This window comes from Puma concolor, chromosome D1, assembly GCF_028749965.1.
Source record: "Puma concolor isolate L17-30 chromosome D1, mPumCon1.1.hap2, whole genome shotgun sequence".
NCBI classification, from domain to species: domain Eukaryota; kingdom Metazoa; phylum Chordata; class Mammalia; order Carnivora; family Felidae; genus Puma; species Puma concolor.
The window spans coordinates 64671275-64684613 of NC_141676.1; the positions used below are offsets into that span (position 1 = coordinate 64671275).

General features: G+C 38.7%; 1 protein-coding gene and 1 pseudogene across 11 annotated transcripts in view; one reads left to right on the plus strand and one right to left on the minus strand.

Moving 5' to 3' along the window:
* Window positions 1-13339, minus strand: part of TENM4 (teneurin transmembrane protein 4) — a 2941751-nt gene that overhangs the window by 2125013 nt on the left and 803399 nt on the right. The gene's annotated exons all lie outside the window — the stretch shown is intronic.
* LOC112865765 (large ribosomal subunit protein eL15 pseudogene) lies at window positions 7322-7998 on the plus strand (annotated as a pseudogene).

Genomic DNA, 13339 nt, shown 5'->3' on the forward strand with positions numbered 1-13339 from the left:
CATCGCATGCTCAATGGCTAGTCAAGCATTTGGTAGAACAGTCAACCAACAGGTAATCTTGAATAAAGTGGATTAATCCACTGATATTTTAATATATACAGAATATACTTTGTCTAATCCAAAATCAAATTTTATTATTATTGGGGTGCCTGGTGGCTCTTGGTTAAGCGTCCAACTCTTGATTTCAGCTCAGGTCATGTCATGGTTTGTGGGTTTGAGCCCTAGGAGGGCTCTGCACTGACAGTGTGGGGTCTGCTTGGGATTCTTCCCTTCCCTCTCTTTCTCCCCCACCCCCCGACTAGAATTCTCTCCTCTTTCTCTCAAAAATAAATAAAAACATTAAAAAGTAAAAGTAAATTTAAAAAGTTTGTTATTGTTGTTTTGTTTGATATTTAAGGTTAAGATAAAATCTCATAGCAGGACTAATTTGATGTTTTCGCACTTTTAGCTTCTTCTTCAGATGGAAACATTGACATTTGTTCATACCACCCTGTCTTTGCTCACAGTGCTTCCTTGGTTTACACTGCCCAAGTTCTGCTTTTCTATGGGGTAAACTTCTCCCCATTCTAGAATTTTTCTATTGCCACATCATCTATAAATCTTGTTTGACCTCCTTATGGTAGTTTTTTTCTCCACTCATGTTTCTATGGTGCAATTCTATTATTACCCTTATCATCAGTCACTGTTACTATATGTTTAAATGTTTGTATCTTGGAGAATGGAATCTGTCTCTAAACCTGACTTCATATTCTTGGAAACTAATAGAGTACTTGGAACATAGTGCTATTTTCATGTTCATCATTTTTTTTTTTTGATCAATAGAACCTCATTTCTTGTGGGATTCATCTAAAAACTCTTTACCAGTGGTTCTACCAGAGAACCACATTCTGAGGATAGAAATGACTGATGCTGATGAAGTTTAGCTGGTTGGGAGCTGAAAATACACAACTTTGAGAAAAAGTCAGTTTGCTGAAGCTAAGGGAAAACTGTACAAGAATGAAAGGATTTGGGTAAGAGGGGACAGAATTATTAAAGGTATGAAAAAGAAAGTGAAAATTCAAGAAAGGAGTATTTTTCAGCATTGTGCAAATGTTCCCAATCAAAACTTATATTCTAGGTGTGAATTTCCCTGGCTGATAAACTGATCATCTTATATTTTAGTTCTATCTTTTTCATTTTCTCTCCCAGATCTTCAGTACCATCTATCCTTTTCTCTGCCCGTGCAGGTTCTTATTTGACATTCAATGAATGATATTAGCTCCATGGCAAATTGACTTTGCAAAATAGGAGATATATAAGAGGAGAAGCATTTTACTAAAGAAAGACCACAAAGAAATGAATAATAAACTACAAAATCAATGACTCATGCTTAGGGAGGTGGCCGGGGCTCTGGAATCATCCTGACTGAGGTTCAAATTCTTTTTAAATTTTTTTTTTTCAACGTTTATTTATTTTTGGGACAGAGAGACACAGAGCATGAACGGCGGAGGGGCAGAGAGAGAGGGAGACACAGAATCGGAAACAGGCTCCAGGCTCCGAGCCATCAGCCCAGAGCCTGATGCGGGGCTCGAACTCCCGGACCGCGAGATCGTGACCTGGCTGAAGTCGGACGCTTAACCGACTGCGCCACCCAGGCGCCCCGAGGTTCAAATTCTTATTGTCACTCACTGGCTGTGAAAATTGTTTATTAACTCTCTGAGCTCCAGTTTCCTCCTCTGTATGACTGGATAATACCTACTTCATATGATGATTGAGAAAAAGAAAATAAGTTATACAGAGTGGTGAATGTATGCTCAGTGTGTACTGAACTCAGTACAGTTTTAACACAACAGAACTCAGTTGAGTTAAAAGAAATTTGTATGGGCTTACAGATTTATCTCATTCCATTCAAGCAATAACCCATTTAAAAATTTTAGGGAACTTAAATTTAAATAAGTGAATTAACCCGTCCAAAGTTTCCAAGTTAATAACTGGTACAATCAGAATTAGAGCACTGGAAGAACAAAGAAAAGTTATTTAAAAGGACATATTGTAACAATTACCATCTCAGAAGGATTCTTGAGCATATAGACAATATTATAATATGACATATGAGAAAAAATAATTTTATTCTCTGTAAATAGCAATTAATAACAAATTAATAAACATTTGCCAAATAATGAATCATACTTGATTTCCATTAGGGAATGACTAATTCTTATCTGTTTCATCACTTAGATTAAAACAAATGCATGGTTATGTTCAAGTGATATCATCTCTGATATAAAAGTCTGAAGATCTAAGAGTTATTACTTATTGTGTGGAAGGTGTTAATACATCTCTTTGGAACCTCAGTGCATTTTTTGGAGAAGAAACCTAATGGAGCTTTGTGAGTCATTTTAGAATTAGAAGAAAAAAAAAGATGACTTCAGATTAATGAGGCAGTGGCTTCAGGATTCCATTCCACTCAACAGCAGGCTTTCCTTACCACTCATTACCAATCTAAAGTTTTCCGGGCAGTTTAAACTTGATTCCGGAAATGTAAGCCCATCTGCGGCAGATATTTATTGGAGAAGAATTAACAAAGGCCTGGGTATTTCTGGAGCTGTGCTCCTGGAAGCATGTGCAGGTGCGAGCACTTTCCCCCACCTTCCACTTGCGGTAGGGGAAGCTGGAGGCATTTTTCAATGAGGTTGCTCTGGGCAAACCCTAAGGGCCTGTCTTCCTGCTGTGTGTACCCAGTCCAAAGAGTTGAGTAGGAGGCAGTGAAACTGGAGAAGATGAAAAGTGGCATCACTGAAGCCTCCCTCTAACTCTCCTTCAGGTATGCAGCATCCGGTAATCAACAATTAGAACATACACCCATGCCCTCTTGTCAGCACCTATGATCAGCTGGTCAAGCATTGGTGACTCCTGACTGTACTCAGCAGCCCAGAAAATCACACCCGAAGGCAGAGTCAGCTCACCTTTGTCAGAGTAGGAAAGGCTTTTCCTGTTCTGGGGCCTATGGGCTTATCTAAGAAGCCTGGTATGGACATCTCAGGATGTAGTGATAATCATTTCACGGATTTACAGATTTGATCTGGGAAGTTCTGGGTGATTACCTGCTTACTCTGCTCCCTGCCCTCATGGAGGTGACCTTTGTGAGTGTCCATGTCAGAGTTTTCCAGTTTCAAGGCTTCAAGCACATCTCCCAGTTATTGATATCACTGTCTTTCCAACCAAAATAAATTAAATTTGAGACAGGTTGTTCATTCCCAATCACCTACACTTTTCAGTACATCTTACAGATAAAGGCAGACTCCAGTTTTCATAAAAAGCCAGCTCAGTACTTGTCTGGACAAGTGGGATACCCAGGAAAAATGAAAGATCTCCAGACTGTGCTTCTAAAAGCTATGTTAATCCTGAGACGATAGCACGTTATTAAAGAGTGAAGATAGCACACGAAAAGTAGCTAGCTAGCAGGGCAATGTCTGATGCACCACTAGCATTTAATAATAACAGAAGGTACAAGGCATTCCTTCTGCATGGTATTAGTTCTTTTGCTCATGTCTGCACCTTGCCCTCTCATTGTCCAGATGGAGAGGACTCGGTTACTTCTTTCAAGTGTAATTACTGCAAATTGCTCTTGGCTCAGCCCCTTCCCAGATACTGGGTTGTCAAGAAACCCCACTTCAGGGCTGTCCCATGCATCTGTATGAGTGTACATCTCTCCCCTTCCCCAGCTCTCTCTCTCTTTTTGTGGATGCATAAACATATCTCTCTGTATCTCACTTTCAAACCTGTGGCCTTTTAGTTTTAGGAACCTGAAGATGCTCAAACAGAAATCATTACCATTAATATATGATGAGAGGATGCCTGTTTGACCATCAAATAAGCACATTTTTAATTCAAGTCTAAAACTGACAAACTCTAAAACTATGTACTACAAGACAAGAAAAAATACATTATCAAGATTAGCAAATTAAAAAAAAAAAAATAACAAGACAAAGCCTCTGCAACTGAAAAAAATAAGTTATCCAAATTTATTTCAGAAGAAAGAGTGTTTTTTACTGAAAGCCTGAATTAGAGTCCTGGCTCTTCCATTTTCTAGTTAAGAGATGGAGTGGGGGGGACTTAGTTCATTTCTCCTGCCCATGTTCCCTCCACCCGTGAAGTGAGATTAATAAATGTTTCCTTTCCAGGCCTGAGGTGAAGAGTTACTTATAAAGACACACCAATGACAAACATTTACATTCACGAAGACTTAGTATGTACCAGCACCTTAAGCACTTTGCATGATACATGATACTCCATATGAGAAGGAATATTTATATTCCCATTTAATATAGGAGAATCTGAGTCTGTATTATATAATTATAGTACAAATTACTTTTTTGCCAAAGCATGCCCTGTAATGGCATTTGTTAGTTGTTATTATTTTCCCTTCAAAAAGTAAGTGAACACAAGATTTTTGCAAAGAACCGTGTTTGGTTTCTCTCAAGGAAATGAAGCTGTCCTGTGCCCACCATTTTCCCTCCACTGCCAGGCTTTGGAGATGTACCATCTACACTTGCAGACTCCAATTATGTGTGACTCTTCCCTTCTCATGCTCCTGCAATCTTCATCTCATTCCCACACCTCCTGACTCAGAATGAAAACGGAAATAATGTTTCTATTAAAATAAAGGGACCAGAATTGCATCATTTCTTAATTAATTAGAAGATGCCTGTCTCTCTCCTCTCGTAATTACATGCTTCTCTTTTCATTTCTTTCTTGTGATGAGAATCTACACTCTTAAATGAAATCAATATAAGATTTGAGTTGAATGGGTATCAACTTTACTCTGGGGAAAAATGACATTTGTTCACTACACCAGCTCAAAAAAGAACTTGAGGGTTGTGAGGATTAAGTTAGCTTATTCTTGATTTACTCCACACATCTTTATTGAGCAATGCTAAGTACTGGACACAAATCAGTCAATAAGAGAGATGTGCTTTCTGTTCTTGTGGGGTCACGTTAGCAGGGGGAGACAGACCTTGTCTGTGCCATTTATGAGTGGGGATGGGAAGTGTGCATCTGTGTCTTATTTCACTTGATAGTAGGGCATAGCAGTAGTTATGGGTGTTACAGTAAGGTCTCACAGGGCACTAAAACATCACTTGAAATAAAACTTGATGGGGAAAACCGTATTTACCAGAACTCTTTTTAAGAAGAAAAAAGTGGTTGGCAAAAGTAGTTTATATGGTTACTGGGCATGGAGGGTGAAAATCTTCAGCAGGGATGAGTTACTCTAAAGTACCTTCAAAAGAAGTTGGTTCCTGTTTACTTTCACCTTTGTTTGTCTTTGTCAAAAGGCAGTGTGCATGATGGAAACAAAACTGGGTTACTCTCTGTAACTGATGAGACACTGAGCATGGACAATGTTCCCTGCCAGTCCCTCACGCAAACCCCAGAGTTTCCTCCAAACATATGTTAGAACTCAAAAACTATGATTCAAACAAACACAGGTCATAGTTCCCCAAATCATTTTCATTCTTTAGACAGGTCCTGAAATTTACAATTATGTCAAATAATTTCCTGCTTTACAAATCCTCCCTTTTCTGGTATCTATCTTTCTTTCCTTAACTGCTATCATCGTGCTGCTATATATGTATGTATACTACTATGTATATATGTATGTATGTACTACTATTACCTTCCCAATTTCTTTTCTAATCATTTTTTATCTGACTTCACTACCAAGTGTGAGTTCCATAAATATAGTGATTTGTCTTATTCATCTTAGTACTCCATTGCTAATACCCTGAATCCATATAGGTGTAATAAATATTTACATTATGTTATTATTTAAATAATCATTTTCTACTGAAGGAAAAATTCCAGTAACTTGTTTACTAAGTCACACCTACTACACCCAAGAAAACTGTATTCACAGATCAGACATCCAATAAATATTTGTTGAATGTCTATATGATTGTCTGATCCCTTGTTCCTCTAAATAATGTTAATTTCCTCTAATAAGAGCAAATCATTTTCTTTTACTTTCTTTGGATAGTCTTTTTGCTATTCTTATATTTCAGAACATTCAGAAGTGGTTTAGTTTCAAAACTGTGAAGTGTGTTAAAAATGTGTTATTTATAGACTAATTGGCAAAGCCATATAAACGTAATGATTGCAGCTCAATTTCTGGGTACAGTCTTGTTTGGTTCATCATAATTTGACAAGTTGGCATGCATGAGGTTAATGAGAAAATTCGTTTTATCTGACATACTAGGCATTTAGGAGAGCAACAGTCACACTAATAAGGAATTACATGTTATACATATTGCATAGTCTTTGCAATTTTTCTTAAAAATATATAATGAATGGTTTGCTTTGCTGAACTCTAGATAAGCAAAGAAAGAAAGAAAGGGCAACACCAAGGACTTCAGAAGAGAAACAGAATGTCTTAATAGCTTCATGTTCAAGGCAGAAGTTCAAGGTGATAGCCCAGAAGGGCAAACATAGACCTTACCCCTGCCTGGTGTGGAAGTACACAACAGAATTGAATTATTTGTCCACATTACTCTGAAAATAATTGTTTACAGTAATCATACCAGGAACATGCCACTAGCTCTCATAAACATCCTTTTAAAATAAGCTAACAACTAAGACTATAGGGAAACAACCCTTTTCCCAAAGGCAGTGAACAGAGATCCAAATAGCATTCACATTACGCCCACTGGAAGGAAAAATTCAATTATCCTTTCTAGATAAATCTTTGTTGGTGCCTACTATATGACAAGCACCATGCAAGGTACTAGAGAAACAGTGGATGACAGACATATTGTCACTGCCCTCAAGGAGCACACAATCTAGTAGGAAAAGCTTACAGTTATGGTAGGTTCAAGGTTACTGTGTCCTGGGTGAGAACCTTTGCAGGTGAGATTCAGCAAGTGAATGATGTCAAGGAGAGACAAATCTGGTTCTTTCTGAGTGCACTGGACACCTGGTTAGTTCTATGAGGATCTCTGTCCTAACATGGGTTATTCCATAAGAAACAGAAGAGCAGAGACAATCTCTATTTTAAGCACCACATCTAATCATTTCCCAACTTGGAAAAAGTTTCATTGTGAGTCCAATTTCTTGTGCTTGTCATTCACAGTCTTGCTTGCCACTTCTGGCCCCAGTGTGTGAACATACTTAGCAAAAAAATAAATTAAAATAAAAATAAAAATAAAACGAAACAAAAAACCTCATACCCAAAACAAACCAAAACAAACAAAATAGCAAAAACAACAAAACACTATACGTGTAAAGGGCTTGAGATCATTGTATTTACCTATTTAGATACTAAGCAGTAGTAGGTCCAAAAAAGATCATGGGAGGAAGGCTCTTTCCTTTCCATGTGGCGGCAGCCATCTGCTCAAAGGTAAGCAGGACAGGCACTTACACGTACCCCCAGGAGCTAAGGAGGAAGAAACAGTCCAGTGTAATGTGCTTTCTTCTCAGGTTGTGCTGCTGCCAGTACCTCCAGCTCTCTACACTCCACAGGAACCCCTGCCCAACCTGGCCTGATAAAGCACACAGACTGGGATACAAGGCCAAGCAAGGTTATGCCATATTTCAGATTCGTGAGCGACGGGGTGGCCGTGAACTCCCAGTTCCTAAGGGTGCTACTGCTGGCAAGCCTGTTCATCATGGTGTTAACCAGCTAGTTTGCCCGAAGCCTTCAGTCTGTTGCAGAGGAGTGAGCTGGATGCTACTGTGGGGCTCTGAGAGTCTTGCATTCTTACTGGGTTGCAAAGATTCCACGCACAAACCCTTTGAGGTTATCCTCATTCATCCATTCCATAAAGCTCTCAGAAGAACTCCTGACACCCAGTGGATCACCAAACCAGTCCACAAGCACAGGGAGCTGTGAGGGCTGACATCCTCAGGCTCCTGCATGGCCTTGGAAAGGGTCATAAGTTCTACCACACTATTGGTGGTTCTCACTGCACAGCATGGAGAAGATGTAATAGTCTCCAGCTCCACTGTTACCGCCAATATAAGTAAAGTTTGTAAAAATCTTACCTGGTAAACAGTTTAGGACAGTCAAAAATAAATAGATACTACACAGTCATCACAATATCTAGCATTTGTATTGAGATTCACTGTTTACAATATGCTTTCAAAGTGCATTTCTTAGTGGTTCTCAACCCTGGCTGTGCCACAGAATTACTTATATGTGTTGTTAATATCACCAATACCCTTGGGGCGCCTGGGTGGCGCAGTCGGTTAAGCGTCCGACTTCAGCCAGGTCACGCGTCCGACTTCAGCCAGGTCACGATCTTGCGGTCCGTGAGTTCGAGCCCCGCGTCAGGCTCTGGGCTGATGGCTCAGAGCCTGGAGCCTGTTTCCGATTCTCTGTCTCCCTCTCTCTCTGACCCTCCCCCGTTCATGCTCTGTCTCTCCCTGTCCCAAAAATAAATAAACGTTGAAAAAAAAAAAATTAAAAAAAAAAAAATATCACCAATACCCAGACTGCAGGCCAGCAGATTCTGATTCAGGAGATCAAAAATGGTATTTTTAAGCAGCTTCATGGATGATCTTGAATTGCAGTCAGGATGGAGAAGCATGGCTTCATGTCATTTGTTTCTTCCACAGTGTTCCTGGGAAATAGGTTTTATTTATACTCCATGAACTTTCACTCCCTTATGCCTAGAATGATTTTCCTGAGGCACCTCCTTGGGGAACCCTCCCCTAACCACATCCTCTTCTCACCCAGTCTACCACACAGGCAAATCCAAATCACAGATGAGGATACTAAGCATACCACTGATTTGTCATTCTAATGTGCTGGGGTTTTTTGTTTGTTTGTTTGTTTGTTTGTTTGTTTGTTTTGCTTTTAGTCACAGTACCTTATTCGGTTAGTCTCCTACTTACTTGTGAGCTCCTTAAGAGCATGGACTTCCTGGGACACCTGGGTGGCTCAGTCAGGTAAGCAGCTGACTCTTGATTTCAGCTCAGGTCACGATCTCATGGTTCATGAGATCAAGTCCCATGTCAGGCTCTGTGCTGACATCAAAGAACCTGCTTGGGATTCCCTCTCTCTCTCCCTCTTTCTCTGCCCCTCCCCGGCTGTGCTCTCTCTCTCAAAATAAATAAATAAACATTAAAAAAATAAGCATGGACTTATTATGTATTTGCTCTTTTCTCTTAAGAATGCGTTATATTACTTGGACATGGTAGGATTAAAATTAATAATAACAATAATAATACATTATGTTTACTATGTGCCAGTTACCATCCCCTGCATTGTATAGATAAGAATCGATTTAATCTTCATGCCAACTCTATGACATAGATGAGGTAAGTATTGTTCTTATCCTCATTTTGCAGATAAGGAAACTGGAACACAAAGAAAGTTAGAAGCCTGAGGTCACATTGTCTGATCAATGGAGAAGCATTAATATCACGTCCGTATCACAGGATGAAGAAAATTCTTTTCACTTCACAGATGAGAAAATGGAAACTTTTCCTATCATACCAGCATGGACCATTTATACTGTGGTTTGGATACTTGTTCTTTATTACAATATCTGGAGTTTGGGGGATTCTTTCAGTTCAGTGTATCCTGTGTGTAATACTTCTACATTGTTCTATTATCTTTTAAATGGGGGAGACAGAAGATACCAGCAGAACCACTGCAGTGCATGTACCTCCAGTTGAAGACAGACGATGTTAAGGAGCACTGCCAGCCATCTGTTGACATACTGATTTGCCACGGAAAAAAATGGGAGTGCATTTGTTCACACTTCCAGATTATTTAAAAATAAGGAGCAATGGGAGTTATTAAGTTGGGCAATCTGAGTTCTAAGTAGCATTTATACACTTTTTTTTCCTGGATGCCTTCCTTAAAATTAAATTTTTAATAACCTTTAAGCCTTGCAGCCTTGAGGGAATAATTTCTTTCACAGTAGTTCAAAGGTTTAATTTCACAGTAAAGCTTTTGAAATATGGTATTATCCCTTTTGTTCTAGAAAATTACTGTTTAAAAAAATCATATTTCAAAGTAATGATTATAATGAGAAAAAGATATGAGGCCCAACTTCAAAAGGAAAAAATGATAACCTCGCCTGTGATGTCCTCTAGTGAGCCTTTCCCTCGTGGATTCTAATTTGTAACAGTTCGAAAAATCTCTGGAATTGTGCAGTCTCTGCCTGGTAATACAGCCCGGGCTGCGGTCTCACAGTGAGGAGGGGTTGATATAGACATAACGGAAGCCATTAACTTTCTTATGTAAGTAAAATGCAGTATGTCTTCAGTCCTGCTGCGTGTGTGTTTTCTGTAATGCTATTTCCAAACAATGTTATCTTTGGAGTTCTAAAGCCATTTTGTGGACATTAGAGTTGCTTGGAGTTGCAGAGCAGGCAGTGGGTACCGTGAAGCATAGCAGAGTCTGACAGGGAAAGAGGACGAGAACCATCTAATACAGAGCACCCAGTCTGGGCTTTACAAATGTTTTATCTTTTTAATCTTCATAGTAGCTCTCTGAGATCAACAGTATTAGCCCCATTTTACTAATGTTAAGGCCTCCTATAAAAGAAAATACTCATCTGGTCTAATTAATTTAAGAATCAAAGTCCTCACTGCAACTTTCATTCAGAGCTCCTTGGCCTATTTATCACTTTATAAGAGTTTTTTTTTTTTTTTTTTTTTTTTTTTTTTTTGAGAGAGAGAGATAAAATGTGTGTGTGTGTGCATGCGCACACGAGCGGGGGAGGGGCTGAGGGAGAGGGGGAGAGGGAGAGAGGGAGAGAGAGAGAATGTCTCAAGCAGGCTCCATGCTCAGCATGGAGCCTATCACAGGGCTTAATCCCACGACCTTGGGATCTTGACCTGAGTCGAAATCAAGAGTTGGATGCTCCACCAACTGAGCCAACCAGATGCCCCAGGACTATTTGTTAAGTTGTAAATTCATAGACATGAAAAAGTTAATGAAGAAAGACTCATCGAATGAGAACTACATATGCAGGATACAATTAGAACCATAAGTATCCAAAATTTAAAAAAAATACTACTGTTAGCTATTAAAGGACTGACATTAAAGGAAATGCTGGGTAGCAGGGACATGGGATGAGATCTCAAAATACATGCATTTAATCTCTAGGGCTATAAAATCTGGGACAATTCACTGAAATCCTCTTAGCTTCAATTTCTGCATCTGAGAAATGGGCACAAAAGACATAAAATGTTTCCCTCAAGTGATAAAAAGGATATGGATGTGAGAAAGCTTTCTGAACTACTGACTCTCACGTTAATGCACCCATGGCCATTCACTCTGCAGCTCTGTGTATGCATGTGTATAATTATTGGTTTTTAGATGTTTCCAACTCAGTATTTATCATACTTCATGGCAATGATCTATTTAGATATTTTTCCCACAAACATACTCTAAGATCTTTAGGGCAGAGATTGTATTTTGTTCATCATTATATTTATCACATATTATATACTCAGCCACCTGCTTAAAATTTAATACTACATTCCTATTTATGCATTCATACATTCATTCAATTAGCATTAATATCTACTAAATGCAAGATAATCAATAGAATGGAGTCAATTTAATCTAGGAGCTTTCACAAAATAATATATTGAATGAATTATGGAAGTATGGGCCATAGATAGTAATATAAATTTTATTCTTGTTATTCCCTCTGTGCCCTTTAAACTTTGGTAAACACAATAATAGTAGCTAACTTTTACTGAATGCATACTACTCACCATGCTGTATGATAAGTAACCTGCATGTGTTATCTCACCAATATCTCCCCCAAAATAAAAAGGTTAGTACTGGAGAAAGAAAGAAAGAAAGAAAGAAAGAAAGAAAGAAAGAAAGAAAGAAAGAAAGAAAGAAAGAAAGAAAGGAAGGAAGGAAGGAAGGAAGGAAGGAAGGAAGGAAGGAAGGAGAAAAAAGAAAGAAAAGAAAAGAAAGAAGAAAAAAGAAATAAAGAAAAGAAAAGAAAAGAAAAGAAAGAAAGAAAGAAAATGAAAGAAAAGAAAGAAAGAAAGAAAGAAAGAAAGAAAGAAAGAAAGAAAGAAAGAAAGAAAGAAAGAAAAAGGAAAAGGAAAAGGAAAAGGAAAAAAAGAAAAGAAAAGGCTGGGGCGCCTAGATGGCTCAGTCAGTTAAGCATGTGACTTTGGCTCAGGTCATGATTTCATGGCTCCTGAGTTCTGGCCCTGCATCTGGCTCTTGCTGACAACACTGAGACTGGAGCCTGCTTCCGATTCTGTCTCCATCCTCCTCTGCCCCTCTGCTGCTCACACTTTCTCTCTCACACACACAAAAAAATAAACATTTAAAAATTTTAAAAAAAGAAAAGAAAAGAAAAAAGAAAAGAAAAGAAAAGAAAAGAAAAGAAAAGAAAAGAAAAGAAAAGAAAAGAAAAAAAGAAAACCACAGGCTGAAAATAGTGTCACTTAGACCAAGTTCCCAAACCAGGGCTTAATATCCAATCTAACTGCAGTTTCAACCTCCCCCAGAAATGTGACCTTAACCAGTCAGTCAGGAAATGTTTTGTTTTGTTTTTCATCAGCACCAATGAGTCTGTCACCTGGGTCCTCTCCATTTACCAAAGAAAGATGAGGTAATCTGCAAGATAAGACACCTTGCTTTTTCCCCTAGCAAACAGCCTCCTGGGGAACAATCCTTTTCTTGTGCTAATAACTTTCTTATTCCATGCTTTGTCTATAAAAATCTTCCATATTGTGTAACTCCTCAGAGTGCCTCTCTACTTGCTAGGTGGGGTTTTGCCTAATTCATGAATCATTTAATAAAGTCAATTAGATCTTCAAATTTACTTGGGCAAATTTTATTATTAAACAGTACTATCACTATAAATATTGAGGAAACTGAGGCGTTAATAGGTTAGGTAATTTGTTCAAGGTCACAGTAAATACTGAGGTCAAGATTCAAAACTAGGTCTTCCCGATTCATTTATTCAACAAATCTTTATTGAAAGGAACAATCCAAATGACAGCCCTGCCTTAGTTTAAAGCTAGGTTCTCTTTTCTGCTTATTATGGATCTTTGATAAGAAATACAATTGCTGAGAAGTCTGTTTTGCTTGCTGTTTGCTACGAGCATTGTGAAGCCCTTCCTGAATGTAACCCGCTGTGTAGTAGAATGGGTTGTAAACCTTCCTAAATGTAGTCTGATAGGTAATGGAATGAGTAATTGTACATAAACTAACCGGCATTTCTCGCTTCTGTAAACCTGCTTGCTTAAGCACATTCCCCACCTACCCTACCCTCTTCCCCCTTTCCCCTTTTTTCTTCCCGCCACAAGTAACGGACAAAGCCTTCCCGCCAAAGGACAGACAAAGGACGCCCAATCAGAGAACAACAAATGT